Below are 26,231 nucleotides of genomic sequence, written 5' to 3'. Positions count from 1 at the left end.
CTCTGACAGTCATCATGGGCCATGAGGTGACCTTGCGCTTACTCTAGGAGCCCCATTATAAGGACACTGAACTAGAGAGCCAGAAGCCTAGGGTCCCTGATGACTTCCTGAATCACACTGCATCAGAAACCAGATTTCCCTCATATGGCATAGTGAAGTGGCTGCTATTGCCAGATCCCTTCTGTCTGTAGTTCCTAATGCTACCAAAGACCACATCGCCCATCCTCACACTACTAGAGCACAGCTAATTTTTTCTTTGTTCCCTCTTCGGAAATTCATAGTCTACACATATTTTTATTTGAGAAATGTCTTTCCACTAGTAGCTAACAGTGATGTGTCATGCCGGCATTGAACCTGGTGACAACAAAAAGTAAAAATAAAAAATAAATTAAATAGGGAGTTGGGCGGTAGCTCAGTGGGTTAAGCGCATGTGGCGCAAAGCACAAGGACAGGGATGAGAATCCCGGTTCGAGCCCCCAGCTCCCCACCTGCAGGGGAGTCACTTCACAGGCGGTGAAGCAGATCTGCAGGTGTCTGTCTTTCTCTCCCCCTCTCTGTCTTCCCCTCCTCTCTCCATTTCTCTCTGTCCTATCCAACAACAACAACGTCAATAACAGCAACAATCAAAACATGGGCAACAAAAGGGTAAATATAATAAAAAATAATAGTAAATAAATAGATAAATAAAACAGCAAGTAATAAAACATAAGAAGAGAGGGCTGAGCGGTAGCGCAACAGGTTAAGCGCACATGGCATGAAGTGCAGGACCAGCATAAGGATCCCGGTTCAAGCCCCCGGCTCCCCATCTGCAGGGGGGTCACTTCACAGGCAGTAAAGCAGGTCTGCAGGTGTCTATCTTTCTCTCCCCCTCTCTGTCTTCCCCTCCTTTCTCCACTTCTCTGTCCTATCCAACAACAACAATAAGGGCAACAAAAATGGGAAAAGATGGCTTCTAGGAGCAGTGGATGGATTCATAGTGCAGGCACGGAGCCTGTGATGACCCTGGAAGCACATATATATATGAACAGATGAATAGATGAGGAATCCCTGTAAAAGGAAACCATCTGTGTCCAAACGGACACTGGTGTCTGTGAGGATGTTGAAGCTGTATCTGAGCTTTCTGACATGGGAGAGAAGGGAAGCAGGCAGCTATGTGGCTCTCCAAACACGCCAACTCGGCCCTTCCCTAGCAGCTGGACAGGTCCTCTCTGTCACAGATGATGGGGCTGGGACCTGCAACCACAGTTCAAATTCAACTTGCAGTCTCTCCACCGACAGATACTCAGGTACCCAAGTACCCGAGTGCAAAGGGCCTGTGCGGCAGGCATGGCCCTCTGTTCCGGAGGCCTGACCAGTGTCTCCCCAGGGCAGGGGCTGAGAACAGTGTTCACAGAGGGGGCAGGGATTTGGGAGTCACGGGCTCTGAGTCCTGGGTCCCCAGTGTCTGCTATATCCCCTCCTTGGTCGTGACCTTGAAGGAGTGAGTCCCTTCATCTTCCCAAGCCAAGACCTCATCTGTAAGATGAGAGGACTAGATGAGAAGTGTGATGCCAAAGGCCTCTTTCAGCACAGAAATTCTGAGAGTCTAGGGACAGAATTGCAGGCCTTGGCCACAGGCCCTAGGAAACACTCAGCACTTGGTGAAGAGAAGGTGGACCTGTGCTCCTCTTGGCTTCAGGGACCATTAAACAATAAAAGCCACAAGGCTAACAACCTCAGGGCCTTTGTTCTTCTTGCAAAGGCGTTAAATGGTTATAGATTCCCAGTGATATCACTGTGCTGTTAATCCCATCTGAGATGATTCCAGCCTTGAAATAATCATACTGAATGTTCCCCAGCAAATAAAATGGAGTGAGGAAAGAAGGAACAGACTGAGTGAACACCTCACACACAGAACACTAGTACTTTCTGAAACACTCCCCCCTGAACGGGATGAAGACAGTTCCTTAAAATTCAAGTTCACCCATGACCACGACGGGGCTCTGTCTGGAAAGAGACCGGCGCTGATATGAGCAGGTTAAGATGGGGTCAGGCCACACTGGCTAGAGTAGGTGCTGCCCCAGGGCTGCTGTGTGTCTCTGTAGGCAGAGGGAAATGTAGACAGACACACAGACATGGAGCTGGGGGCTGCTGGAGAGCAGCAGAAGCCAGGGAAGAAACACAGAACAGATCCCTCTGAGGGAACCACTCAGCCCACACCCTGAGTTCTAAATTCTGGTCTCCAGGAACATGGGAAAACACCTCCCTGTAATTTAGGGCCAAAGAGGCCCTGGGTCATATTCTTTCCCAGGCAACTGGCAGGAATAGCCAGTCTACCTGTTAATATGCCTGTCTGTGTCCACATGTTCTCTGGTCCGGCTAACAGACCAGCCTTTCCTCTCCTGCTACTTGTCACAAGTGATGGAGCCAGAGACATGTCTGTAGTGTGTGTGTGGTGGTGGTGGTGGGTGTCTCTTTCTTGTAGCCTCCAAACCCAAAAGGATCTGACCACTGAGCTTCAGTACCTGGGTGGGACTCTGAGCAAAAGCTTCTCAAAAAAAAAAAAAAAGTAAACCAAATTCCTTGAGAATTCTCACCCATTTCCAGCCTGGGGGAAGACATGGATTTCCTTTGGGTTCCAGCCCTACAGTGAGAAAGTCCAGGGTCAAGTCCTAGCCCCACAAGTAAAGGTTTTGTCCTAAGCAAGTCACCGAACCCCTCCAGGCTCCATCAGCCAACTTCGAACACATTCAGCAGGTTCCACAATAACCCATGCGATCAGGAGATGGCTCTCCTAGTAGGGTGCACACCACTCTATGGGGGGGGGGGGCCTGGGATCAGCCCTGGCACCACACAGGAACACCATGGATAGTGGGCAGTGCTGTAGTGTCTCCTCTTCCCTGCCTGAGCCTCTACTCCTAACACACACACACACACACACACACACACACACACCCCAGAGTGAAAAACTGGAGCAGGGAGGTCACTCAGGTATGGTGTACATGTGAGATCCTGGATTCATTCCTGGACACTGTACTACAAAAATCACAAATAATAAATCAACAAGCACTGGCCCACAGGAAACGCCCTGAATGTTAGCCACCTTTCTCTCACTTTGCCTGCAAGGGCTCCCTGCCCCACAGAGAAACCACCACAGAAGTGCCCCAAGGGCCTCAGCAACAACAAAATCACCAGCTGGCTGAAGGCTTGGCCTCCTCCAACCCTCCTCTGATGGCTGGAAACTCTTCCTGACTCCAACACAGGAGAACTTCTTAGACTTGATAAGTCACTGAGAAGTGAGAGACTGTCTGGGGCCATGGGCACTGCCAAGGGGGGTGCTGGTTTTGAGTTGAACAGGGTGGCCGCAGGATCACACAGGGTCCCACTGGGCCTGTCCCTTTCTGCCTGGGGCTCCTTGGTCACACACCTCCTTTCTGCAGTAAGATCTGCAAGACTCTTCAAGGGCCAGGCATAGTCCCCGAGGCTACTGGGCCTGCCCACAAAATGCAGCCTGGCCCCTCCACCTCACCTCACCCCAAGCTGTCAGCCTTCTGGGAGGCAACTTAATTAAAAGCAGTCAGCCCTAATTGCAGGCAACAGGACACCTTTGGGGAGAAAACAGAGATGAGGGTCAGGCCCTGTCTCCTTTGTCTGCCTTTTAGCCAAGGAAGTCAGAGCAGTCAAAGCAAAAGATGTCACTCTGCCATGGGAGAGAAGCCCAGAAGCAGTCAGCAGGGACAAGGCCAGCGGCTCCTCCCTCGCAGAGGGTCCTTTGTGCTAAGTCCCTCTCTCCGCCTGAGGCTGGGGCAGTGGCAGACACAGGGCCAGTGGGTTCTGGGGTGGGTATGTTCTTGTCTACCAGCGCTGGGTACCCCCTTCAATCCCAGCTCCTCAAAGCTCCCCCATGGTGCTCCCATGTGCTGCTAGTGCACGAGCCCAGGAAGCGGGGAGAGGAGGCAGCAAGCAACCTGCACTGCATCCCAGTCAGCTGACAAACTGGGGCCTGCGAGACATGGGGGTGGCTGGAGTCACAGTTTGGTAAAGAGCAGGAGAGGGACTTACAGATAATCAGACACACGGATGCCAACGTGATTCTCAGGTGCCATCAAAATCAAGACCTTGAATCTATCTGCCTTTTGTGCAGAATCACGGGATAACGGTTCGATAGGACCTCATTCTTCCAGAAGACCAGAGGGTCACACACTCATCTGGCCTGTGGCTCTTTCAGAAAGTGTCCTGCTAGCCCCTGGAAGAGGAAAGACAGCCTGCACCGGAAAACAGGGACCTCTCATTTAAATGTCAGGAGTGGCTACTAGGCCCCGGTCCCCACGAAACAGTCACCAAACTGAAACAGCTGCTGACGGAGTCACCAGCAGCAAAGCCGTGCAGCTAATTGAGTCCTCGTGCTGAAATACTGAAATACTGGAAGCAGGCCTGTCACCAGCAAGCACCCACTGGCTGAACCAGGGCTTTCTCTTTCTGTCTTGCTTTCTTTTTTTTGCCTCCAGGGTTACTGCTGGGGCTCAGTGCCTGCACCACGAATCCACTGCTCCTGGAGGCCAATTTTTTCTCCCTTTTGTTGCCCTTGTTGTTGTAGCCATGTTGTGGTTATTATTGTTGTTGGTGATGTCGTTCGTTGTTGGATAGGACAGAGAGAAATGGAGAGAGGAGGGGAAGACAGAGAGGGGGAGAGAAAGATAAGACACCTGCAGACCTGTTTTACCACTTATGAAGCAACTCTCCTGCAGGTGGGGAGCCGGGGGCTCGAACCGGGATCCATGTGTGCTTAACCTGTTGTGCTACTGCCCGATCCCCAGAACCAGTGCTTTCTAGAGATGGGAGCAGCAAGGTCACAGGCCGGCTTTTTCTGCCACTGAGACCAGCCTAGACTGGAGCACCAGCCATGAGGAGCTCGGTGGAGAGCCTCGAATTCTCTATGTGGGTAGGCAGTGTGATGCAGAGGCCTGCTAGCTCTACACTCTGGACTAAAACACATACTGTGGGAGGTGGCATGGTAGTCGAGCTCTGGACTTCTAGGCATGAGGTTCTGGGTTCAATTCCCAGCACCACACATGTCACAGTGCTCCTCTGGCCCTCTAAATACATATCTGTATGTGTGCATTATATTTATAATATTCCAAATAGAATATGTAATATTGTGTATAAATAAACATAAATATCATATTTATAAAACAGTACTCATTATTATATTATAATATATGTGTCTTAAAGTCTAGTGTGGGCTGAGAGATGACTCACCAGGTAGAGAGCACATTTACAGCTGAGCTGGGGCGCCCGGGCTGCCTGTGAAGGAGTGTGTGTGGGGGGTGTGGGATGTGTGCTCAGCCTCTGTCCTGGGCTGTGCAGGCTCCCTCCCGTGGGGTCACAAGCGGCAGAGCCCACAGCACTGAACTGTGGCTCTTAGATGAGGAGGGGTCCATTCAGGTCTTCATTCTGTAGCCTCTAGAGGCCCCTGCAGTTACTCCCCTCTCAAGCAAGCTGTGCCATGCAGCTCTGGGAGGGGCCTGTCCTCTCTGGTGATGTGAAAACACAGACTAAGAGCCATGTGGTACAATGGGGCAGATTCTTCAGTCAGGGGACCTGGTCTGAGTTCAGATTCTGCCAAGTGACCTTGGGCAAATCATTCTAAATTCTATGAAAGTTTTCCTTTTCTTTTGTCAAAAAAAGGGGGGGGGGACACAACTTGAGGACTAGAGGTAATTAGAAGTTGAATGCAATCAACATGAGTTAAAATATAATCATAAAATGTCCACAGTTATAGTCAAGCTAGCTCTGTAACATGCTTTGGGTTCTTTTAGAAGCTGCCTTATTAGTAAGCACTTGAAGATTAGAACCATGTTCATTTTCAAAGCAGCAAGAGGATTCTCAGACATGAAGAGCATGGGGGTCGTCCCCAGGCGGTCCTCAGCCTGACCTTATCAGACCCTCCCACTGAGGACCCTGAAAGATCTAGGAAACAAAGTCAATAGCTCTAGGATGAAAAGGGCAGTCCCCTGGGCTGACATAGTTGGGGTCTTCACCAAACAGAGAGAGAGAGAAAGTGGGTGCAAGCCCAGGATCTGTCCATTGCCAGCATCACATGACTGCTCTAGGCCTGCCACCTCTTGCCTCCCACTTGAGAAGCAAACTTTCTCATCCTCTTAAAGTCTGAGGGCACGTCCCAGCTGCCACTCCTGGCCTCTGTAGCTCTTCCTTGGATTCTGGTCTCCATCTGGCCTGTTTCAGGCAGGCTTTTGCTAGAGTCCACCCCAGTATACCTAACTCCACCCAAGGCCACAGTGGGTCTCTGCAAGCCCTCCCAAATCATCAGCTAGGTGCACTGCCCCAAAGCAAAGACCCATGGATGGCACTGGGGAAGCTCCATGGATGATGGAGCAGGACTGTGGTGTCTTTCCTCTCTGTATCTCTCTCTCCCTCCCTACTCTTTATCTCTCTGTTCCCCCAAGTATGTAGAAATTTAAAAAAGAGGGGGAACACACAGAGGTTGCTCAGTGTACTGCTCCCCCAGGCATCACCCTAAAAAACTAATAAAAGGTGTCAATATCACTTGAGAATGTTTTTCTTTTTAAAAAATATTTATTTATTTATTTATTCCCTTTTGTTGCCCTTGTTGTTTATTGTTGTATTTATTATTGTTTTTATTACTAATGTCATCACTGTTGGATAGGACAGAGAAATGGAGAGAGGAGGGGAAGACAGAGGGGGAGAGAAAGATAGACACCTGCAGACCTGTTTCACTGTCTATGAAGCAACTCCCCTGCAGGTGGGGAGCCGGGGGCTCGTACAAGGATCCTTGAGAATGTTTTTCAAAATAACATCCCCTTCTAGCATTCCACTCTGCCCTCAAGGGCACCAAAGACATTGTCTGCACTCTAAGCTCCATGGAGACAGGGGAAAAGTGTGATTTATGACACCCATGAAATAATTAGAAGTCGGCACCTGCCCATGTATAACTATGTAAGAACAAGCAAGCAAACAAAAAACACAGAAGTACTGACCGGACATACAAGAGGAATTCAAACAAGAGAGGCAGAAAGCAGAAGCGGGGTTCAGATAGCAAAGTTCCAGGAAGTGATGGAAAGGCAGAGATGGTAAGGACATAGATGGCTCCCAGGCTTAACCAGGACCAAAGAATGCCAGAAGCTGGAGGTGGGTAGACCAGGCTAGTGAGTCACTGTGGAATGAAGTTTCCAGGGCATTCTAGAAATCAGCTTGGAATGCCAGCACTTCTACAACCTAGCCCTTGCACCAAGAGACAGACATATGGCAATAGTTGTGAGAGGCATTTATCTGGCCATACATAACCTGACCCAAGGGCAGAGGGTGGGCACTGTCATTGGCCATTTAAACCATCACCCCAAGACCTCCTTGGCCTCCCAACAGTTCTGTATAACCTGCTGAATGATGTAGAAACTTCCATGGCAAAGAGAGGGGTAGCTTCCTCCAGGTCCTGGAATCCCATCGCCTCCCATCTTGGCATTTTTTTCTGCAGCATCAAGCACTGAACCCAGGGCCTTTCACGTGTGTGTTACCAGTGAGTAGCAACCCCAACCCCTTCTGTTCTCTTATTTATTTATTTATTTATTTATTTATTTATTGGGGGGGGGGGACAAAGAGAGAAGAAAGCTGCTATTGCACTACCATCCATGGAGCTGCAGTGTTCCTATGTGGCTTGGGCTCTACCCAGAGCCTCCTTCACGGCACGACAAGCCTCACTGGATGTGCTGTCTCTAACCTCCATCCTAGCCTGGCATCAAGTAACACTCTTGCAGGCCTTTCCTACCTCGCGCTCACCTCTGCTGTGGATTCTCCCGTCTCAGCGCCCCTCAGGTATGAACTCCGCACAAGCTTAGAGTGACAGTGTCGGGTACACCATGGGCGCTCTGTGAATGCTGGCTTGGTGGGAGAGAGACTGGCAGTGCACAGGACTTGCATTTGAGAGGTCCCAGGCTTCATCTCCAGTACCAACACCAGTCAGACCTTAAACAGTACTCTGGTCAAAGGAAAAAAAGAATGCTGCTGGCTGCTGTGGGGAAAGCCCAGCACATCACCTTCCTTATTCTGAGAGTAAATGTCCTCTGGGGAGATTGTCACTGAGGCCATGTACTTCAGAAACTACTGACAAAGAAAGAGAAGTCCAAGCAAAATCGAGCACCTGGGAGGCAGGAGGAAAGAAAGGGCCCCAAAGAGGAGGTAGACAGACCTCTACCCACACAGATAAACCCAGAAAGGCAGTCAACAGACCCATGCCTCCCGCCACTCCACAGCACTCAGAGCCAGAGTCCGTGGAATTTTCCAAATGACAAGAGGCTATGTGACCCAGCAATATAAATTTGAGTACAATTAATCTCACGTTAACCTAGATCAAGAGGATGGTGGAATTATAAAACAGGAATCCTTTCAAATGTCTAAGGAAAACGGAAAACTCCTTCCTCAATTATCTTCGGTATCTGAAACAGGTTTGTGGAAATAGGTCAGAATAATTGGTGTCACAATGATTTCAGTTTTGTTGAGAGGCTTCCTGCAGGTGAGTGAGAATGGAGGAGCATTGAGGCCAGGCTTACGACACAGTAAATTTTAGGCTTCAGGGACAAATAGCTGGGGCCGGCCCGCAATGCTACCACTTCCTGGATGTGCGACCTTGCCTCTGCACCTTAGTTTCCTTAGCTAGGACTAAAGGATTATAAGAGGGTCCTGACATGGGGCCAAATTGATATACTGGTTGAGTGCACAAGTTACCATGCAAGAACCCAGGTTCAAGCCTGCAGGAGAAGAAGCTTCCTAAGTGGTGAATTATTGCTGCAGGTGTCTCTATCTCTTTCCCTCTCTATCTCTTTATCGGTCCATAAATAAATAACACACACACACACACACACACACACACACTTACTTTAAAGAATGTCTTGGTACTTCAGTGAAAAGCAAAAAGGCCAGGAGAAAGCTCAGTCAGCAGAGTGTACACCTTACTATGCTTAAGGTCCTAGGTTTGATCCTTACCATCTCAAGGAGCACAATGGGTGCTGGAGCGATGCGGTGAGGTTTCTCCTTTCTCTAAATATCAGGGTCCACACCTAAGCTGTATCCAGTTCCTGAACTTGCCTGAACCATCCCTACAATCCCACTTTAACCATCTTCTGCAGGGGACAAGCTGGCCACACAGAGTTATTCCTATCCACTCCCCTCATAGGTTATTCTATCTGTCACTCAGGGCAACTATAAGTTTGTCAGCTCCAGGCTAGGGCTGAAGGTCCTTCGCCCCAGATCCTAGTGAGCTCTGATTGATTAACAAGTCACGAGATTCTTAAGAAGAAGGAATAGAAGGGACTAGGTGGCTATGAAAGTTTCTGTTTGAAGAGTCTGATGGCTGATCAAATGCTTGTGATTTAAAGACATTATTTTAGTGACTTCCCCAACATGTCACAAAATGCAAGAGACCAGAGTTACGTAATCTAATGTTTATAAAGGGTGTCCTCAGACATTACCTCATTTAGTTCTCACAACAATTCTCTGTGTTATTATAATGCAAGACAGAAAACAGGTCCAGGGAAGGTTCTCCAACTACCACCCAACTGTCTCTGAAGCCTCCATGGAGCTGGATGGGTCCCGGCACTCTACCCCACTGACAGATACTCTGTAAGGCCTCTCCTACCCAGAGAGCCTCCCAGACATGCCTCTTAGAAGCTCTATGGGAGCAAGTGAACCTGTCTCTCGCGATTTGAGTACAACAGCCAGCTCTCAATATGGAGTCAACAAATAGAGACATGGGTGACATGAATGGAAGGGTGAGGGATCATGCTTTATGTCTGGGAAAGCTATCCATTAAAGGCTTAATCTCCTTGGCATTCCCTGTCATCTCACTCTTTAGAAGGATGCATTTTGCAATGTCATGAATGAGAATGAGTCAACACTTATTTACATGCTCAGAATAGAGAAGGGAATCGTGGCCTGGGAGTTGGAATCTGAAGGCTGAAGTCTGTAGTATGGGTATAGTTCAGGCCCCAAAGGAGGCTGGGAGGGGCTGGGCGCTCAGCAGCCTTCCTGGAAGGCCGTGGTGGGGCCGAGGGAGGGTGCTCAGGCAGCGGGGCAGAGGAGCCCCGTGGCAGAGGCCAGAGGAGAGAGAAGGCTTTAGAAATGTTTGCTGAGCAAGTGAAAGACTCCAGAACAATTCCACAACCCAGGGAGTACTGTGTTCCCTCAATCATGAGGGGGTAGATTGGATACTTGAGTAAAACTAATAGGATGTTGTACTACACATATAGAAATCTGCTGAGACACAGCATCCCTCAGTGATAAGTGAAAAAGCAAGGAACAGAACGCCATGTACAACATGCTACCAGTTCTATAAAAGAGAAATAGGACACAGATACATATACATTTGCTGTGGATGTGCATAAAGTATCCTTGAAAAATTACACCAGGTACTAGGAGCATTCGTGACCTCTGGGGAGGAAGGCTTTTTACCGTGAGCTTGTTACAGCTTTTGGGTGTTCTACTATGCAACTCTATTTCCTGTTCCAAAGTAAATAAACATCTCTATAGGACAAAAGGCCCAGCTTCTCCCACAGATTGCAGGGGGGGAAAGAAAAGGAAGTGGATCTGAGGTCTGAGGGAACTTAACAGCAGAGAAAGCAATCACAATGAACAAAACTTCATTTGAACTCTGATTCAGAAAAATTAACCTTTAGAAGCAAAATACTTCTGCCACTTGTAAGCAGTTGCAAATTTGTGCAATGCTGCAATGAAAGAATCACCGTTAACTTTGTGTGGAATACCATGTGTAATAATGGTAGTTCCACTCAACAAAGGGGTTCTTTAGACACTATTGTGGAAGCGGTCATAGCTGCAGCTCCATAGTGTGAGGCCAGCAGGAGTCAGAGGAAATACAAGTGGTCCTGTGGCTGCTGCTGAAGGTGGTAAAGGGACATGTGTTTCCTCTGCTGGTTCTGTTCCTCTGTACCTTCACGATTCCTCCAGTAAAGGCTGGTAAATGAATGACTGTTGGCAATGGTACAAACAGCCTCAGTAGACACTGGGTTGGCTCAAGTTCACTCCCATGTTCAGCTATGGTCAGGGCTCCGTTGTCCCTGGGCTGAGTCACTGGTGGCTAAGGGGCTTTGTTTGGACTGCTTCCAGCTACAGCCTGCTGCTAAGTGTGCAGGTCACATATATGTCAAGAGAAAACTGTACCATCAACTCCAAAGGCAGAAAGCAGCAGAGGAACTCCTCTCCTCTGGAGGGCTCCCTTCTGCGTCTCTGTCCACACAGCCTCCTATGAAAGAAAAACACCAACCAAGCAAACTTCCTTTCAATTTGTTCAACTATTAATTTTTAAGTTACTCTTTTTTCTGTGATACAGGGGAATGAACTCGGGGCCTCACAAATGTGTGACACGACTGCAGAACAGCCTCCCTGGTCCATTTTTTTTCATTCTGTACTTCTTTGAGATAGAAATGGGGGGGGGGTAGAGAGAGTGGGAGAGACACCAAGGCACCACAACCAGTACCCATAAGGAGTCACACTGGTGCTGTCTAAGGTGCTCCATGTGGCACCAGGCTGTGAACCCAGAGCCTCAAGCATAGCAGCGTGCAGGCCCTGCCAAGTGAGCTGTCTTCCGGATCATATTTTATTTCATGTTTATTATACTCTGTACATTGATCTTTGCCGTTACTTCATTTTTTCATTAGCTTTTGGGCTCTGGGTGTGTGCCTTCAACACTTTATGATGATTTTCTGTGCCTCAGAGAGGAAATCACACCTGACCCTGTCACAGACATGCTTAGTACACGTGGAACCACCAGGGGTCCAGCCGACCAGCCTCTCAAGAACTTCAGATCCTATAGTATAGACTCTTAGGTGGCCTGGGCACACCCCTCCCTGCACACCGAAGTGCCTGTCCAACCTTTGCTAGAAAGGTGAGCAATCCCATCACAGGCATTGGGGACATTCTGGCTTCATGTGAGGCCGTCTTGTACGACAGTCTGTGACTACATGTGAATGCTTATAAACACCACTCCCAAAGACTCTTTTTCTAAGCTTTTATTTATTCACTTACTTATTTAGAGGGGGTTAGACAGGATGCTTATGCATATGTGGTGCCTGGAGCCAAGTTCAGATCTCATGCATCCAAGTCCGGTGTTCTAACACTGAGCCTTATCCCCAGCCTTGGGAGAGACTTTTAAAATGGTTTTAATGTGGGGAAGATGGCGGACTGAGAAGCTGCTAGCAGCGTGTGCTCTGGAAACGGTTCCAGATGCCACCAGGATGCTGGCCAGGCTTCCCTGGATTGAAGACCCCACCAATGTGTCCTGGAGCTCAGCTTCCCCAGAGACACACCTTACTAGGGAAAGAGAGAGGCAGACTGGGAGTATGGACCAACCAGTCAACGCCCATGTTCAGCGGGGAAGCAATTACAGAAGCCAGACCTTCCACCTTCTGCAACCCTCAACGACCCTGGGTCCATGCTCCCAGAGGGATAGAGAATGGGAAAGCTATCATGGGAGGGGGTGGGTTATGGAGATTGGGTGGTGGGAATTGTGTGGAGTTGTACCCCTCCTACCTTATGTTTTTGTTCATTAATCCTTTCTTAAATAAAAAATTTTAAAAAAATGGTTTTAATGTTGATAATATAAAGCCCCCAAATTTGAGCATCCTTAATTTCACATGAACGTCAGGAACATTCCTTTAGCCCAGGCCTGGGAAATACCCATCACACAGATGGGGTACGATCTTATGGCAGGACAGGAAAAGAGCTAGGGGCCCTGAGAACAAGTCTTGTTGCACTCCAGAAGTGGCACACTAAGTTGAGAATGAAGCAGGGTGAAGCATGAAACTAGAAGTGGCGTGGCAATGTGCTGAAGTCGCGTTCCTGAGGACAATGTGACAACTGAGACATGAACAACATGGGACCCCTCGGGGCAGAGAGCCACTTCCAGTAGCACTGATGCACGCCAGCACACCACCTACAAAACGGGGCACAGAGGCCAACACCGAAATGTTGCCATGGCTCGGGGAGCTGGACTAAATGGGTGGCCTGGTTTCCCAGCGAGAGGCGAGCGGGCAGTGTTATACAGAAAGTGAAGACAGTGGGACCCTGCTTGGACAGTGGGATCCTGCCTCAGGCTCTCTCACACCTCACATTCCTTAGCCATCTAGGCCCGTTCTCTTTATTCCAGGGTTCAGGCCTCCCTACTTTCTCTGGTGTTTACATTTCTATTCTTCATGGAGGCAATGGTGGGAGATAACAGGGCTTTCTTATTTCCTTATTAGAAAACATTAGAGTCAGCGGGCAAAGCGCAAGGACCGCCGTAAGGATCCCGGTTCAAGCCCCCGGCTCCCCACCTGCAGAGGAGTCGCTTCACAAGCGGTGAAGCAGGTCTGCAGGTGTCTGTCTTTCTCTCCCACTCTGTCTTCCCCTCCTCTCTCCATTTCTCTCTGTCCTATCCAACGATGACAATAAGAATAACTACAGCAATAAAACAACAAGGGCAACAAAAGGGAATAAATATTTTTTTCCCCTCCAGGGTTATTGCTGGGCTTGGTGCCTGCACCATGAATCCACCACTCCTGGAGGCCACTTTCCTCCCCTTTTGTTGCCCTTGTTGTTGTAGCCTCGTTATGGTCATTATTATTGACATTGTTGATGTTGTTCGTTGTTGGATAGGATGTTGTTCGTTGTTAAGCGCCACCTGCGCTTAACCCACTGCGCCACCGCCTGGCCCCCGGGAATAAATATTTTTAAAAATTTTAAAAAAGAAAAGGAAACATTAGAGTGTAGCAATCTGGACTTTCTGAGTAGCTTCTGACTGGCCTACTGGCGGGGCCAAGTGCATGGCGTGCACACAGCGTAGCGGGCTGAGTAAGAACACAACTTGCCAGAGCTCCTAGTACTCTTCCAAGACACTGGAAAAAATGTGACTGGTAATGTCACCTCCCAGAGACGAGGAGAAAGCTCATTCTGTAGAGGACACACCTTCCTTGTGTGAGGCCTTGTGTTCAAGCACATGAGAGCACCGTGAGCAGCCCTGGGAGGAGCTCCCTGTTCAGTGAAGTGGTGCTATGATGGCTCTGTGCTCTGGGGAGGTGGCTCAGTGGTGGTATCACACACATGTATGGCCCTGCGTTCACTTCCCAGCACCCCGAAGAAAAGCCACTTCTCACCTTCAAATGTATCACATGGCGTGCAGACGCCCAGCAACAAGCAAAGACCAGAAAGTAGTATCTCTAGAACAGACTGGCTGACTAACATCTGGAAGATTCAGACCCATTCTGAGATGACTCCAAATTAGACTGGGAGGAAAACAGAAGCAAGAGGAAGAGTATGACCCATTGGAAGAAAAGTCAGAACAATGAGCCAGATCTGAGAGCCACACGAGCTGCGATGTTTGACTCTCTGTGGTTGCATGAAACATAAGCAGAGTCCCAGAATGTTCAAACAGGAGGCCTCTCAGCTTCCAGAGTCATCCCCAGTGACTGTCTATCCAGCAGGACCAGGCTCGGGCCCTGGGAGTGGAGAAGTAGGAAGCGGCTCCCAGAGCCACCAGAACAAGCTCCCAAAGGCTGGTTTGGGGAAGGCTCTGTGGGAGGACCAGCCATGAGAAAGAAAGAAAGAAAGAAAGAAAGAAAGAAAGAAAGAAAGAAAGAAAGAAAGAAAGAAAGAAAGAAAGAAAGAAAGAAAGAAAGAAAGAAAGAAAGAAAAAGAGAGAGAGAGAGAGAGAGAAAGAAAGAAAGAGAGGAAGGAAGGTAGGAAGGAAGGAAGGAAGGAAGGAAGGAAGGAAGGAAGGAAGGGTGGGGCGCTTCACAAAGCCACCTTCCCAAACAGGAAGTCCAATGATAAAGGGCAGGGCTCCTCCCTGACGCCCAAAGCAAGGACACATAGCCAGCATGGCTGCCAAGGGACAGGAGACAAGAGCAGGGCTGCTGGGGATGCTTCAGGGAACAACACAGCCCATTCTGGCTGGAGGAGAGGTGAGAGGCACGGGGTGAGTGCAGTTCCTCACTCTCCAGTCTGCCCTCTCCTCTCAAGCTCGGAACTGTTGGATGCAGGGGGAGAACCTGTTGCAAACTGTCACAGACAGGGTCACAATAGGGCGTCCGTGTGAAGCCGACACCTACATAAAACCGGCTCTGTGGCCTCAGAAACAGATTTCTAAAACAGACAGCTTTCATTAAAAAAAAAGAGAAAGAAAAAATAAAGCTCTTTCTCTACTACCAAGAAATATTAAGAGGGGAAAAAGAACAATGTTCTACAAACCATGTGCAGGATACTCCCATCTGCATAAAAGGCAGGGGGGGAGAAGTTCTTAAGGACTTGCTAACAGATGTTCAGACTCACTTGCACGTGCGTGGAGCACCCCTAGAAGAGAAAGAACTCAGGAGCATGGCTTCCCTCTAAAGTGAGAGGCCTGGCAACCAGAGGCAGGGTGGACACTGAGTGCTCTCCATTATCTTCTGTCATCAAGTGGGAGCATCACCTGTTTCTTTAAAATGAAACCTGAATGAAGCGTTGTAGTTTTAAGAGCACACTTGCGCATGGGGCAGTTGTGCTCCCACTGCTGGGCCTCAGGAGTGCCCTCTAAAGACAAGAGAGCCAGGAAGCAGGCAGGCCAGGGCCACGCTCCATGTTCGTGAGAGACCCAAGGATTGGGCCTCGTGCAGCAAGCCCTGCATGTAACACTGTCCAGAGGACAAGCTTTGCAGGGAACAACTGGCCAGCTTAGCTTGTCCCCATCAGTCAGCTTATCAAAAGAAAACATTAAATCCCCAATCATGATGCCCCAGAACCAAGGCCACAAAAACAAGCGTGTACAGAGGACATAAGTGTGGGTGGCCATGACAGCACATGGATGGTGTCAATGCAGGCATAGCCTCATGGGGTAACAACGTCCTGAGTGGTCTGGGAGGGGGCACAGTATGGCTCAAGCAACTGACTCGTACGCATGAGGTTCTGTACCCAAGTGATGCTATGGGTCTCTCTTCTTTCTCTCACTCTTTAGCATTAACAACTAAATCAATCTTTGTAAAAAATGTCCACGGTGAACTCATTTTTTTTTTATGAATTAAAAAAAATTATTTATTTGCCCTTTTGTTGCCCTTGTTTTTTATTGTAGTTATTGTTGTTGTAATCATTGTTGTAGTTATTATTATTGTTATTGGTGTTGTTGTTGTGTAGGACAGAGAGAAATGGAGAGAGATGGGGAGGACAGAGAGGGGGAGAGAAAGACAGACACCTGCAGACCTGCTTCACCGCCTGTGAAGCCCCTCCCCCCCTGCGCAGGTGGGGAGCCAGGGGCTCGAACCAGGATCCTTACACCGGTCCTTGAGCTTTGCGCCATGTGCGCTTAACTCGCTGCGATACTTGCCCGACTCCCTTGAATTCACTTTCTTTACCTCATCTTGGATGGAGCTTATAGAGAAACAAGTTAAGTGAGATAAGTCAGAAAGAGAAGGATGAATATGAGATGATCTCAATCACAGACAGAAGCTGAGAAATAAGATCAGAAGGGAAACACAAAGCAGAGCTTGGACTGGAGTTGGTGTATTGCACCAAAGTCAAGGGCTCTGGGGTGTGGGGGGAGGATTCAGGTCCTGGAACATGATGGCAGAGGAGGACCTAGAGGGGGTTACATTGTAAAAAAAAAAATTTAAATTCCAGCTTAGGGCCACATTCAGAGGTGGCCAGGACTCCCGGCACTTTGTCCTTTGGGGCAGTTTGGTCCAAGATGAAACATGAAGGCTAAGGTGCCTCACGCCACAGTCACTGCACCCTTAGACTGGTCACGGAGCACTAGAGAACAACAGTCCAAGAAGAAACAGAGCCTGGAACGCAGGAGGGCCTGCAGAAAGTCTGCCCATGATTCTCTCTCTGCTGAGGCTTTTCAAAAGGACCAGGTTTCAGACAAAACATCAGACAGATTCTACCCTTGCCCTCCACAGGGCCAAAGAAATAATTTTGTGTTCTGGGCAGAAGCTCTGGGCAAGGGTGGTGGGGAACCGGTGTTCTTTGTTGGCGGTGAGTACATGTGGACAAAGCAAAGAGCCACAGCAAACAAAGCAAACGAGAGGCCTTTCTACCAAGACGTGAAGGGACCCAGGTTAACACACAGTAAGGAAACCAAAGCCATTCCAAAATGGCCAAGCTCAAGAAAGTAAAACTCAGAGTCAACTCTTAAGAAGGTGTCAACCAGGGGTCGGGCGGTGGTGCAGTGGGTTAAGCGCAGGTGGCGCAAAGCGCAAGGGCTGGCGTAAGGATCCCGGTTCGAGCCCCCGGCTCCCCACCTGCAGGGGAGTCGCTTCACAGGCAGTGAAGCAGGTCTGCAGGTGTCTATCTTTCTCTCCCCCTCTCTCTCTGTCTTTCCCTCCTCTCTCCATTTCTCTCTGTCCTATCCAACAACGAACAACATCAACAATGGCAATAATAATAACCACAACGAGGCTACAACAACAAGGGCAACAAAAGGGGGAAAAATGGCCTCCAGGAGCGGTGGATTCATGGTGCAGGCACCGAGCCCAGCAATAACCCTGGAGGCAAAAAAAAAAAAAAAAAAGGTGTCAACCGATGCACTGTGGTCACCTTTGGTGCATTTGAGAAAACACATGGAAGCAGAGAAAGGCAAGAGCCGAGGTGACTGGATTCCTGTAAGAAGGAAAGGTGATAGGCATCTTCCAATTAAGAGGGAGGGAACTGGCTGGGAAGCCAAGAAATGCTCTTTATCAAAACTGTGAATGTGGCAAGAGAAATGAAGGTAGAAGTCAGAAGACAGGGGGCATCTCCTTCCATGAAAAGGAAAAAGACTGTCTCACTGCATGTGCCAGCTGCTTTGTTTCAAGCTCAAAAACACTGGAGCAACGCAGAAAGGCCCGTAAATGAGCGAGACGATCTGCAAGAATCAGCGGCACGTTGGTGTTGGTGCCAGGCAAGGCAGGCACTGCCCGTGTTCCCTCCACTCGAATGACTCAGTGACTTGCTTACATGCACTTGACACATGATCCCCGAACTTCCGAAAAGCACTTAATGCCGTGGCTCATGAAATCTTAATCTAAAAATGTTCATCCATTTATAATCAGGCCGCATCACGCTGACAACCGGGAAGAAGGGTGAGGGGGTGCATGTCTGGCAGGATACAAAATGGGAACACTGTTGTTCATTTTGCTGACCATTTCTCCCCTTTCTAAGGAGAATAAGAGGGATCTGCAGCCTAAACAGAGTGCTAATTAGGAGACGGGATTAATAGGGATTCAGTGAGAGGGAGAAGAATCAGAAATAAATGCAGCTTTGACTTGGAAAACCCCACAGACATCTGTGCCACAAAGCAATCTGGAATATGTTTGACGAATTGAGGGGGAGGAGGCAGGGAAAAATTAGCTCCTGTTAGAAAATACTGAGTGGCAGATAAAGAAAAAAAAAAAAAACCCTGTCCAAAAAGGCAACCAACACGGGTTTTAGCAAATCTGTCAGCTATGATGTGCCAGGCACTGTTCAAAGTGCTTCCAAAAGAGTCACACAGTCCTCTAAACAATCTTCTAATCTCAGTCCCACCCACCAGACAGGTGAGCACACAGAGGCAGGGGGAGTTAAAATGACTCGTTCAAGGTTACAGCAGGACTGAGAGTCAAATCAAATCCAAACACCATGGCACCAAAGCCTGTGCTTCCCTAGAATTTAAACTTTGGGTCAGCTGATGAGGCAGGGTGTGGGAGCCAAGGGAGGCCCTGACCGAATCCAGGGTCAAGAGATGGTCCCTGAGTCACGGCTCTGTGATGGCCGGTCAGCTGGTGACCTCCCGGTCTGACTCCTCACTAATGTGTGGAGAGTAAGCACTGGATGAGGTGTCTTCTGCTCCCAAATGCTGCCAGGTCATGAGGCCCATGGGCAGAATGATAAACTGGTCTGCTCTCCACGGGGATTCAAAGGTGCATTCATCCCGAGCCAGGGTGAGTCGCCACAGGGTCCCTTCTCTGCCTCCTGGCCTTCAGAAGGCCAGGAGGGCACTCCACTCAGGCAAGGATCCAGGGCAGGGGCAGGGGCTGCACGCCTTCCCTTTCTCCATTCACTTTTGGCTAAAACGAAACCAACCCTCAGCATCTCTGGACACAGATCGTGACTCTGAATCGGAGTGAAAATGATCTGGTTAAAACCTCCGTGCTCCCCGGCCTTCCTCTGGAGCCTGATTTGGGAGCCTGCCTTTGGATCCAGTAACTGGAATGCTGGAGGCAGGACAGCCAACACAGAGGAACCTGGAAGATGAACACAGGTGGGCCACCTTGGGTAAGCCTAGGAGTTCCGTGATGGCCACATAAACCATAAAGCATACCCGCTTTTGTTTTTCTACACATTTTATCTTATGAGACAAACAGAGGGCACTGCTTCAGCGTAGGTGATGGAGAGATTGAACCTGGTCTGGGACAGACAGATAACTGGGATAGATACATGCATTCAGAGAGATCAGACGGACAAACACACCAATCAGTAGAGCAGAGCATGGCGGGGCTGGAACCCGGGGCCTCGCACATGCACGGAATATGCCCTGTACCCGCCCGGCCACTAGACCTTGTGTGTGTCTCCTTGTTTTTCTCGTCCCTTTACTAGCACCCATTCTCGAGACTACAAAACTCAGGTAGGGGGAACTGAACGTCCGCTTCCCAAACCAATGCTCCCCCCCCCCGCCCCCGCCCCATCCCCAAGCGAGGCGGCAAAGGTCACCAGGAGCAAGAGCACCCATGGGGGCAGCTCCAGTCCCAGCAGCCCGGACGCAGGCGGGGACCCGGCCGCGCTGCTGGACAGCTCTGGGGGGAGCCCACCGCGCCCAGGGCCCGGCCGGGCCTCCAGGGGGCAGCCCTGCTCCCCACAACTTGAAGCCCCCAGGCGCACGGAAGCCCCTCGGCCGCCCCCTGCTAGGGGGAGTCCCTCCATCACCCGGCCGCCCGGAGCCACGGGGTGCGCGGCGGTGGAGGGACGCCTGGCCCAGGCCCCGGCGGGGTGATCCCCCTCCAGCCGGGCAGGAGGGGACAAAGGGCTTGCAGGAAGGCGTGCCCGCCCCCGCCGCGCTCCAGGCCGCCAGCCCCGCCCGCGGCCCCAGGGGCTCCGCGGCGCCGGGTGACAGGCCCCTCGGGAAGCCCGACCGAGGGGCGCGCAGTGGGCCGAGCCCCCGCCGGCGAGCGCGGCTCTGGGCCGAGGCCCGCGGCTCCGGAGCGCTGCCCCGGCCTCCGAGCGTTCCCCCGGCCGCGGCCTTACCTGCGCGAGGTGGACTGTCGCGACCGGGCTCGCCCCGTCCGGTCCCCGCAGCTCCGCGACGGCCGGCGGCGCTCATGGAAATGCAGCCGGAACCCCTGGCCAGCGCACTCCCGCCGCTACCGGCCCCGCCCAGGCAACTGCCGCCACGCCCCTTGCGACCGCTTCTGCCACGCCCCCGACGCGGGAACCCGCCCGCTCATTGGCCCGCCCAGCCGCCGCTCTCGTAGCCCCTCGCTCTCGTCGCGTTCCGAGGGGAGCCCATTGGTCTGTGGAGCTGCTCGTCAGGGCGGAGGCGGGGAGGCCCTCGGCAATTGGTCACTTCTGGTGTCTTTCTCCGTCCAGCGGGAATCTATTGGATGAAGCCCGTCGAGGGGCCGGGGCTGTGGAAAGGTAGGAGGGAAAGATGGGGCGTGTTTGAGGTAGATGGGGGCGGGGGAGCAGCCGCGAGAGAGAATTATGACCGCAAGCTTGTTTTTTGTTTTTGTTTTTGTTTTATTTGGGGGGGGTGAGGAGGCTGGGTAAAGTCCGCTGTCTTCTGGGTCGAGGAGCTTCGAGGCTGGTGACCCCAGGCAACATGACTGGGTTTCTTGTAGCCTGGGACCCAGAGGGTGACACAGGGGGTCATGTCCTGGGAGAGAGGAAAAGGGGTGCCGGGAGTACCCGGGCCGTGAGGTGAGGAAAGGAAGTGGAGGCAGAGGCCTCAGGCCACTGGGGGTTGGTGATGGGGGACATTGAGTGTGGCCTACAAATACTGCCCCCACTGTCCCGCCTCTCTGAGGCGCCTCTGTCCGTCTGCCCCCACTGCCTTTGAGATGCCTTGTGCTCAGCGTGAGAACGTACCCTTTGGGGTCACCCTAGAATCGAGCCCCCGCCCCCTCCCTCCTCTAGTTGCACCACCATGAACTTGTCACTTACCCTTTTTTGCAAGCAGTTGGACTTCTTCTCCCTTTGGCGAATGGGAGTGACAACAGAAGTCGATAAGAAGATTAAATGACTGGTAAACACTCCTAGGGTCTGGTCCTCAGTAGGTACTTTTGACTGACTGAATCATCCCGACTGGTCCCCCACCCACTCACCCCCATTCCGTCCTTGGAACAGGGCCCAGTCAGAAAATTCTCTGAGACTGAAACAGGCTTTTGCAATGGCATGTGCTTACCAAGAACAGAACACTTGACGGACTTGAAAAGCAAACCCCCGTAGGGCAGACAGGGCCATCCTCGCAGGGCAATGTAGGGGCAGAGAGGGCAAGAGCCAGGGAGCACATGACATGGCAGGGAAGAATGGAGTCAGCCTGAGAAGGGACGTGGAATTTGTAGTTATACTCGGTTGTTGTCGTTTTTTGTTTTTTTCCCCCCAACACATTTCAGGATGATGACAAGAGAAAACAGAGCTAGCTTTCTGCTGCCCACCCATCTAAGCATCAAGGTTCATGGCGTGTGGTCATGGACTCTGGACCAGAAACCACTGCACACAGTCTGTCAGGGATCGTTGCAAACCAGCACCCATCCTAGAGGTATGAAAGTCGAAGTGTGTGGGGGGAAGGGCCTCTCAGGTCTGAACTTAGCCTCTCATCCTTGGGTCTGCCTTTGAGAGCGCCCACCTACCGTGGTGTGTCAGAGTGAAGCCCAAGAAAGAATCCTTTGCTGTTGATGTTTTTCCACTTTGTGATCATGTTATTAAAAAAAAAAAAAAAAAAAAAAAAAAAAGGCATGCAGAGTGCTGACCTGGGGTAGTAGTGGCTCTGCACATGGGCTTTGAGGTAGGAGAGGTTCAGGTTTGAACCCTATTCTCACCAGAAGCCAGAGCTTCACCCCTCTGGTAAAAATAAATAAATCACTGTAATACTTGTAATACTTTCCCCCCGGGGTGGTGACGCACCTGGTTGAGTGCACATGTTACAGTGTGCAAGGTTCGAACCCCCCGGTCCCCACCTGCAAGGGGAAAGCTTTGTAAGTGGTGAAGCAGGGCTGCAGGTGTCTCTCTGTCTCTCTCCCTTCCTGTCACCCCCTTCCCCTCTTGATTTCTGGCTGTCTCTATCCAATAAATAAATAAATACTTTAAAAAAAATCTTTTAAAAAATGCTTCTATATTCCCCTATACTAATTTCCCGTCTTGAGAAAGATAAGCCCAGGCTTGGCAGAAAAGGATTGTAATCAGGGACCGCAAAAGTGTTAAAGTAGTTGGAGCTTCCAGAAAAGAGCCTTAGATTTTTTTTTGTTGTTGTTGTTGTTCTGTAGTTGTTCGGTTCTTGCATCTTTGATCTCTACGATATGGAAGCCGTACCTGCATCTGTATATGTGCTAAGAAACAGGCCTAAGAGACATGGCCAGCCCATGTTTGCTAAGAGAGATGTCTCGTTAAGCCTTAAGAGGCCCGAAGTGGCGCCTGACATCTGGGGAGGTTTCTCCAGTTTGATTCAGAGCCACAAAAAGCAGCTGCCAGGAGTCAGCAGCAGACGGAGCCGGTGTTGTGCAATGGGCTTTCCCCTCATGAGGAACACAGCCAAGGGTTCAGGAAAGGGACCTCCATCCAGGTCAGGAATTTTCAAACATGGTGTCACGGAGGCTCAAAGGGAGGCTCAGGATGCAGGGAGGGAGAGGACAGATGCATCTTGTCCCCTGCAACTCTGGCTGTTTGATTTATTGATTTATTGATTGATTGATTGATTGCCACCAGGGTTAGTACTGGGTCTTGGTGTTGGCACTTACGAATCCACTGCTCCCAGTGGCCATTTTTTTCTTTTTCTTTTCTTTTTTTTTGTTTTTTTTTAAATATTTATTTTATTTATTTATTCCCTTTTGTTGCCCTTGTTGTTTTATTGTTGTAGTTATTATTGTTGTTGCTGTTGTTGGATAGAACAGAGAGAAATGGAGAGAGGAGGGGAAGACAGAGAGGAGGAGAGAAAGACAGACACCTGCAGACCTGCTTCACCACCTGTGAAGCGACTCCCCTGCAGGTGGGGAGCCGGGGTTCGAACCGGGATCCTTATGCCGGTTGTGCCACCTGCGCTTAACCCGCTGCGCTACCGCCCGACTCCCCCTTCTTTTTCTTTTCTTTTCCGTCTCCTCCTCCTCCTCCTCCTCCTCCTCCTTCTGATAGGACAGAGAGAAATTGAGAGAGGAAGGGGAGATAATGAGGGGGAGAGAGACCTGACGACCTGCTTCACCACTTGTGAAATGTCCCCCCTTGCAGATGGGTAGCTGGGGCTTGAGCTGGGTCCTTGCACATGGTAATGTGTGCGTTTAACCAGGTGCACCACCACTAGGCCCCCTCTCTGGCCGCTTTAAAGGGGACCCACTACTGTTTGCAGCACACAGCCTGCTGTTTGCTTCTTCATCCCTGACCTCTGCTTCCTTTTCTGGGCTTGGGCTCTTGCCATGTTCTGCCTACTCGACATTATTTCACACCATAAAGCATTTCTGTAGGAGGCCATTTAGGAGACAGAGGGACTCATTTTTGCCTTCAAGTTTAGTAGCCTGTTGGGATGGAAGGGTTGGAAAGATGTGGCCTGGGACTGCTAGTGTGGTTAGGAAGCAGGAGTGAGCCTTGTTATAAAGAGAACCAGGACAGAACATCTGCGCCCTCTCCCGTTCTGAATGCTGCAGGTCTGTGGAGGAGCAGAAGTGACCGTCAGCTCAGCTGGGCCCCTCTGCAAGCCTGCCTGGCCCTTGGAAGTCCTCGTGTCCCGGGAGACCACAGGGAGCCTGGTGAGAGCGGGGTGTGCCGTTTTTCTCTTCTTGCCATTTCCAATACTCTGAATCCTTAAGGGATGGCCGAGAGCCATGGGCTTTGGAGCCTCTGCTTGCTGGGCTGAGTCTGGCCCTCTTTCCTCCTGACCCTGTGACTTTGGGCAGGTGCCATCATTCAGGGTGCCCCATTTCCTACTTTAAATACAGGTGATAGGATCCTGCTTCCTTCCCGGGGTGCTGAGAGGAGCAAATGAGTTGCATCAAGCAGCACCTACCTCATTAATGCTTTGGATAGTTGGCAATCAGAGGGGCCAGGAGATGCCTGCTGGGTAGGGTACACTAAGCTTAACACCCATAAGGCCCCGGACCCTAGTCCCAGCAGGATGGCGCCAGAGACAATTCCATGTATGGTGGAGTGGTGCTGTGATGCCTCTCCCTCTCTTTCTTTTTAAAATTTTTTATTTATTTATTCTCTTTTGTTGCCCTTGTTGTTTTACTGTTGTGGTTATCGTTGTTATTGATGTCACTGTTGGATAGGACAGAGAGAAATGAAAGACAGAGAGGGGGAGAGAAAGACAGACACCTGCAGACCTGCTTCACCACTTATGAAGTGACTCCCCTGCAGACAGGGAGCCAGGGGCTCGAACCGGGATCCCTACACCGGTCCTTGGGCTTTGCACCATGTGCGCTTAACCAGCTGTGCTGCCGCCCAACTCCCCTCTCCCTCTCTTTCTATCTGAAGTGACAAAATGGAGACGTTCCCTCAGGAGTGGTGGAACTGCACACGTGAGAGGTTCCCACACTGCAGTCCATTGATGGATCAATCAGGAAGTGGTGGCAGTCACTGTAGGGCCCATTTAAGAGCCTGTCTCTGAGGAGATTAACTTATTATTATTATTTTAAAATATTTAATTTATTTATTCATGAAGATGATAGGCAGAGAAATAGAAAAAAACCCAGACATCATTCTGCATTCTGGTACCTGTGCTGCTATGGACCTGGTACATGAACTCGGGACCTCATGCTTGAGAGTTCAGTGCTTTATCTGCTGTACCACTTCCCAGACTATGGATTAATTTCTTTTATTTTTTTAAAATATTAATTATTTATTTATTAATGAGAGGAATAGGAGTAGAGAGAGAGAGAGAAAAAGGAAAGAAGGAAGGAAAAGAAAGAAAGAGCCAGACGTCACTGGTACTTGGTTGCCAGGGATCGAACTCAGGAATTCATGCTTGACAGCCCAACTATTTTTTTAAAAAATATTTATTTATTTATTTATTCCTTTTTGTTGTACTTGTTGTTTTATTGTTGTAGTTATTATTGATGTCGTCATTGTTGGACTGGACAGAGAGAAATGGAGAGAGGAGGGGAAGACAGAGAGGGGGAGAGAAAGACAGCTTCATCTCCTGTGAAGCAACTCCCCCGCAGGTGGGGAGGCGGGGGCTTGAACCGGGATCCTTACACCGGTTCAAGACATTTTTTCCCCTCTTGTTGCCCTTGTTTTTTTTATTTTTTTATCATTGTTGTGGTTATTATTGTTGTGGTTGTTGTTGCTGTCGTTGGATAGGACAGAGAGAAATCGAGAGGGGAGGGGAGACAGAGAAGGGGAGAGAAAGACAGACACCTGCACACCTGCTTCACTGTCTGTGAAGAGACTCCCCTGCAGGGGAGCCGGGGGCTGGAACCGGGATCCTCATGCCGGTCCTTGTGCTTCGCACCACGTGCGCTTAACCTGCTGCGCTACCGCCCGACTCCCGGTGAATCTATTTTCTAAATTCTGTTTCTCACAAGTAGTGATTAGAAAATTCGGGATTTAAATTTTTGTTGAATAAACTTAAATCTTTCAGCTTCACAGCAGAATTGGGTAGAAAGTTCCACTTATCCCACTTCCCTCCAACAGCCTCAGCTTTGTATTACCAGCACTAGCTACCTGGTGAGAGAAATATCCCGTTGGAATATTCTTCTCCCCAAAAGGGTCCGGGGGAATTGATAGTTTTGAAATCAGACCTCCTCACCTTCAACAGGGCAGTGGGAAAGGATGTGGCTGTCACCTGGATGGTCTTGAAATCTTGCCAGTAGCTCCGGAGGTCCTTTTCAGTCCCCCAATGTTGCTCTGTCAGAGTCCAGTCTGTGGGTTCGTGTGACCAAGCACCCTGGCTGGCTGCTCACTGATCACGGAGATGAGTTTGTTTAGAAGGTCTAAGTGATCCTGGCGGATGGACTCTGATGAAATACAGGATGGGACTCTTCTTGTTATTGGGAAACGCTTCCGGCTGGCCAGTCAAAGCAACCATGATGAGCACCTTGTCTCCA

At 50.1% G+C, this 26,231-nt stretch overlaps 1 protein-coding gene and 1 long non-coding RNA gene across 3 annotated transcripts in view; one reads left to right on the top strand and one right to left on the bottom strand.

The window, feature by feature from the left end:
• The window catches only part of ABHD2 (abhydrolase domain containing 2, acylglycerol lipase), an 83,790-nt gene extending 63,407 nt beyond the window's left edge, over positions 1 to 20,383 (bottom strand). The window contains exon 1 of the mRNA XM_007516759.3: positions 20,230 to 20,383. The gene's annotated coding sequence lies outside the window, so the exon portion shown is untranslated. The remainder of the gene's footprint in view (positions 1 to 20,229) is intronic.
• On the top strand, positions 19,083 to 26,003 carry LOC132534871 (uncharacterized). 2 transcript variants are annotated; one of them, XR_009546616.1, is made up of 3 exons: positions 19,083 to 19,249; positions 23,835 to 23,936; positions 25,819 to 26,003. It is a non-coding gene; the product is annotated as an uncharacterized LOC132534871 (long non-coding RNA). The 2 variants fall into 2 exon arrangements; XR_009546617.1 differs by lacking the exon at positions 25,819 to 26,003 and adding an exon at positions 24,126 to 24,772.
• Positions 26,004 to 26,231: the final 228 nt, after the last annotated feature.

This window comes from Erinaceus europaeus, chromosome 20, assembly GCF_950295315.1.
Source record: "Erinaceus europaeus chromosome 20, mEriEur2.1, whole genome shotgun sequence".
Lineage (NCBI taxonomy): Eukaryota > Metazoa > Chordata > Mammalia > Eulipotyphla > Erinaceidae > Erinaceus > Erinaceus europaeus.
The sequence above is the reverse complement of the archived record's forward strand: the minus strand, read 5'-3'. Positions and strand labels throughout refer to the sequence as shown.